We start from the raw sequence: 5,967 nt of genomic DNA, 5'->3' as shown, positions 1-5,967 counted from the left end.
TGCATATGGCCTAACAAGAAAACTATGCAAAACATAATATTAGTTTCTTAAAAGAAATGGATATAGTATCCTTTGTACATGGATCAATATTTCAAAACAAACCAATAGCCATTTAAGGCACCACACATGAGCATTTGAAATTCTAACCAAATTGTTCCAAAGAGTAAATAATTCTCATCCAGGACTCAAACCATCAGAACATCAACTCAAAAGTTTCCATCAAAACATGACAAGAACCATATGAAAATAACAAGACATGAATTTCAATTCTAACATCAATGCTACAAATTTCTCAATTATGATTAGTCACATTCATTGTCGATGTGGACTTTCCCCCTCAAACACATTGTCAATGCATATGACCTAACAAGAAGACAAAGAAAAACATAATACTAGATTTTGAAAAAAATGGATAGAGCTTCCTTTGTACAAGGATCAATATTTCAAAACAAACCCATTAGCCATTTAAGGCACCTCACAGGAGGATTTGAAATTCTAACCAAATTGTTCCAAAGAGTGAATACTTCTCATCCACGACTCAAAACATTGGAACATCAACGCAAAAGTTTCCATCAAAATATGATGAGAACCATATGAAAATAATAAGACATGAATTTCAATTCTAACATCAATGCTACAAATTTCTCAATTCTTATGATTAGTCACATTCATTGTCGATGTAGACTTTCCCCCTCCAACGCATTGTCAATGCATATGACCTAGCAAGAAAACAAAGAAAAACATAATACTAGTTTTAAAAAAATGGATAGAGATTCCTTTGTACATGGATCAATATTTGAAAACAAACCCATTAGCCATTTAAGGCACTTCACAGGAGGATTTGAAATTCTAACCAAATTGTCCCAAAGAGTGAATACTTCTCATCCACGACTCAAAACATTGGAATATCAACTCAAACGTTTCCATCAAAACATGACAAGAACCATATGAAAATAACAAGACATGAATTTCAATTGTAACATCAATGCTACAAATTTCTCAATTTTTATGATTAGTCACATTCATTGTCGATGGAGACTTTCCCCCTCCAACACATTGTCAATGCATATGACCTAACAAGAAAACAAAGAAAAACATAATACTAGTTTTTGAAAAAAAATGGATAGAGCTTCCCTTTGTACATAGATCAATATTTCAAAACAAACCCATTAGCCATTTAAGGCACCTCACAGGAGGATTTGAAATTCTAACCAAATTGTTCCAAAGAGTGAATACTTCTCATCCACAACTAAAAACATTAGAACATAGACTCAAAAGTTTCCAAAAAAACATGACGAGAACCATATGCTACAAATCCCTCAATTCTCACACTCATCGTCGATGCAGACATTCCGTCTCCGACGTGTCTCACAGAGATTTGCGATAGTCTGCTTCCATGCTCCGAGCCATATCCTCTGCGTAGACTGGCATGGAACTTCCAACCAACAAGAAAATGCATCATCAAGGCAAAATACTAAACAAGACATAGAACCAATATCCATAAACACTAAATACCAATGTTGATATCAAAAGGATAACAAAAAACATAAGTAATGTCAATGGCATAGTAAGACGTGGGCCTCACTAGTCATCAAAGGGAAATATTGACACGTGATGGCATATCACCCTCATCATCAATATCTAAGGAGGTGGAGGGGTCCTCTCTGCTCCCCTTTCTACGACAGAGTAATGGTAGCACATATCCTGAAATCAATGGCTCATCAATGTCGAGTGCAACACATGTCCGTCCTGATCCCACACAAGCCGCCAGTGCAGGGGCTGTACCACAACCAAGCTCCAAGCAAATACCTCCACACCGACAAAGAGCTTCACAAAGCATGTAACAAAAGAATGGTACCGCTGCAATCCACCTCGCAATGGCTTCATGATGATGATCTGGCTTGAGAGAGCTCCAAAACATGATGCGTAATAAAAGAATCCGATGACTGCATGCCAAGGCGAGAAAATAGGACAATGCTCTTTGCTACGAAGCACGGTGGATGCATACCTACTCAATGAACCATAAATAGCACAGAGCAAAGACACTCGAACAAAAGAGGCATGGTTAGAGAAAGCAACAACATAAATGACTGGAGTATTAATACAAAGTAAGTGTGTCACCTCAATGGGACCACCAAAACTCTCAAAATGACCATAGGCTCCATGATGGAGTACTACAATACGTCGATGAACAACCATCTCTGCAGCATGACAAAACCTCTCCACCCACCCAATGGCCTCTCCTGTTCAAAGAATTCATTATTATGAACACTTACAATGATTATTACTATCTTATGGCATGATCATAAACAAAAGGATCTCACCCGCAGTAGACACCATGATTAGAAGCTAGCCTGAATCTGCTAGCGTCGAGAATGCCCAAATGAATTGCAACACGTACATGATCCTCACTGCAAAATGTCCCAGTGAGGTAGAGTAGAGGAGCCTACTAGGGACCCACCAAAGGGGAGATCCAAGAAAATGAAATCAGCATATTTTAGGAAAGCATTAACAAACTTTTATAAGACATACCAGGCATTGAGCCCACATCCTCCTCCACGATCGTATCCACAAATGTTTCCTTTTCCTTTTGAGAGTTTTGTGCATCTTAAACAAAACATTTTAAGTCAAAATACTACTAACTTATGGTTGTTCGGCATGCCAAAGAGTGAAACCTACCTGCATGTCTCTCCTCTTGTCTATCTACTGGTGGATTTGCATCACAACATCCCTCGACATCATCTCATGAGCTCTCTTTCATGACCAAGAACATGACCTTTTTCCATATCTATCCACCACGGACAATTCTCAATCTCCCATGCACTCAAGGTGCGCATACTAGAGGGGTACATGCATGTGTCTTGAGTAGCCATCTGAGTCCACTGTCTTGCCAAAAAAGACATGGCAGGTAATACATTCTTGGATACCAAAAACATAAGGAATCTACAATGAACAACTAACAAGTTACATGAAGCTCATCACATAAACATAACAAATTAATAAATTTGCAATTAATAAATTGTTCACCTGAAAGACAAACGTTGTGCTGCCATTCGTAATGTATCTACCTTCTTCAATGCGTGCTTCTCCACATCCTTCATCTTTGCTCCAAGAGACACTTCAATTGGAAACAAAAAGGGCCTGGCTTCAAATTTTATCTCCTCAAAATAGAATGTGAGGGTAGAGTCATGTGGCAAAGGCACAATGCCAGGCACATCCATGAGGCCTGACACAATCTGAAATGCCCTTTCAAAGACTCGTGCCAAAAAACCCTCTCTACGAAGCCACCTACAATCCCAAAAAGAGTGAGAGAAAAAAAAGAAAATACAACATATTCAAGATTAATTATCCACAATAATCTTACATGCGGAAGACGTGATCTCCTTTCTTAAGACCATATGCACCCCTTGTAATCTTGTCCGCTTCAAGCAAAGAAATCCAATGAATCTTGTTTTGAACAAGGGCATCTTGGAGTGCTATTAAGTTCAATTTCTCCAATGTAGCCCAGCTATCATTACCCCATTTCAAAGACAAAACCCTTGCTAGCCAATCCGTCCCAAGGTTGGGATCCACTATGTTAAGTAACCACAATATGAGTATAAAAATGACAATTACTCTAATTACATATTGTACCATTCACCACAAACAAAGAGTAGATGCAAACAAATAAGTACCTTCCCAATAAGATCTTGATATTTGTGTGTGATCTCTTGGTGAATTCTCTCCTCTTCCTTTTTGAAGTCTTCGTCAGACAAACCATGCTTCACATTCGACATTCTCTTCTCTTTCTCTTTTGTCATTTGAATCTAAAATCCAAAATAAGCAAGACTATATTAATAATCACGCATACCAATGACAAAAGAAAGCATTTAATTTGATTCATACATCATAGACCAATCTCCCAAGGTAACGTCAATTGAGCGGATACCAAGGCTCGAAACCTTTGGCATACTTTTTCCGTACGGCAGCAATAAGATTTTGATCCTTTTCAGGTAAACCGTTTAAGTACATCACATGATCTTCCGCACAAATGTGTGTGGTATTAATGATTTTATCATGAAGATGAGTGGCAACCAGAGCATGAGTATTCATGCTGCATTGATATATCATGTTAGAATTCAAATATACAATAACTTAAACACTAGCAAAGTTGAACAAGCAAAACACTTACAAGTTCATTCTTTGCAAACTGCTTAACAATGCAATCTCAGGCACTTTGGTAGTAGGATCTACGATAGTGCACAAAACACGACAATTCTTCTCCTTCAAAGTGGAAAACCTTTCTTTAATTGCCTCTGTCCATGCCACAGTACGATGATTCCCTTCCCAAACATAGAACATGTGGTTGACAAGATCTTGAAACTTTGGTTTCTTTTTCAATTCACATTCAAATTCATCCTTTATCTCATTCCATAGAGGTCCCCATGTTGCTTTGATCTCATCTTGAGTACACACAAAAGTTAAACTTTAAACAAAATCCAAAGAATGTGAACAATGGCAAAAGATAGAAAGTAATGACATACCTATCATAAGGCTCTCCTCTCTTTTACATGTCAATAGAGAGACAATAAAAGCTCCTTTTTTTGGCATATAGCCTTCTTTTGCGAAGGCATACTTCAACCCACTAAGATCGTCTCTCAACCCTCTCACCCTTGCATATGGAATCAATCTGCACAAGGGAATAGAGGGACAATCAAAGCAGCTAAATATACGTGTGCTCTCAAGCATATCTGCTCCCCTATGCATGAAGATTTTTTGTTCATCCTCCATTTCTGTAGTTGCAGTAACCTCGTCCCTTATCTCCCATGGGACTATCTACAACCCATTCTCCTCAAGGGCTAGTGTCTCATCTATCTCATGTAAAGATCCCTGCCCCATGTACATAGATAGAATCTCCTCTTCTTGTGTTTCTAGCTCCTCTACCATGATAGTAGCTGAAATCGAAGAGACTTGGTCACTACTGTCCACTTGACCACAAGAGATTTGGTCACTACTCCTCCCTCTTTGGGCACGACCATGGGATCTGGGGCTGATCCGACGTAAATAAACAATTCAAAATTTTTAGTAACCTTAAAAAAGAATCAGTTGTTGACGCAAACACATAATGAAACATAAAGTATTGTTATGGATTAACAAAATGAAACAGAATTTAATTTATATTTAGAGCACTATTTCAAACACTATGCATAGCCCATGAGATACCTCTCCACCAACAAATTTTAGAAACCAAGGCTATAAAATTTATTTCAACGTTTTAAAAAAATGTTAAAAATTCATAAGATTATTTGATTGCAGGTATTTAAAACTTTAAAACACCTGGCAGGAGGACGCCCTCTTCGAGTAGATGTACCATTTTTGCCTGCCATCGATTGCCCTTGTCTCGTGAATTGACCTACACAAGTCATGGCATAAACTTAAACTTGCAAACATGGCATAAGTAGCTCTACATTTAAAATAAAGTTGTATTAGCAAAAAAACAAACGAAATGCACAATCTCTAGTTGGACATAATGATACATCATCTAACACCATTTGGTGGGAAGCAATTGACTATGCAAGCCAACCAGGGAAAAATTTCAAGCAAAGAGTTTACCTGTTGATAGGGCCACATGCTGGCGTTTGGTCATTGCAACAACCTGCAAAGAGTAAATTTTTAGAAATTAGATTACTTTTTACACATTTTTTCCTCTATTTTAGGCTGGAATTTCTCCTTTTCCCGTTGAGCTCAACAGGAATTTTGGAGATTGAAAATGGCACGAAATTAAGCTGGCACACATTTTTTCCAAACACTTGTAGGTACCTCTCTCTCTCTCTCTCTCTCTCTCTCCACACACACACACACACATATTAGTGCATCAGTATATCTTTAAAGAAGCAATTGTATTTAATTGGGTACCCCCTACTTGTTACTCAACATAAAAAAGTACATGTGTTGGCAATGCTAAATGCAGAGCGCAAAGAGACTCTC

At 37.9% G+C, this 5,967-nt stretch overlaps 1 pseudogene; it reads right to left on the bottom strand.

Moving 5' to 3' along the window:
• Nucleotides 1-1,584: 1,584 nt before the first annotated feature.
• Nucleotides 1,585-4,926, bottom strand: LOC147458864 (uncharacterized; annotated as a pseudogene).
• Between the last annotated feature and the right edge of the window lie 1,041 nt (nucleotides 4,927-5,967).

This window comes from Adiantum capillus-veneris, chromosome 4 (assembly GCF_014529385.1).
Source record: "Adiantum capillus-veneris isolate H3 chromosome 4, ASM1452938v2, whole genome shotgun sequence".
NCBI classification, from domain to species: Eukaryota; Viridiplantae; Streptophyta; class Polypodiopsida; order Polypodiales; family Pteridaceae; genus Adiantum; species Adiantum capillus-veneris.
The sequence above is the reverse complement of the archived record's forward strand: the minus strand, read 5'-3'. Positions and strand labels throughout refer to the sequence as shown.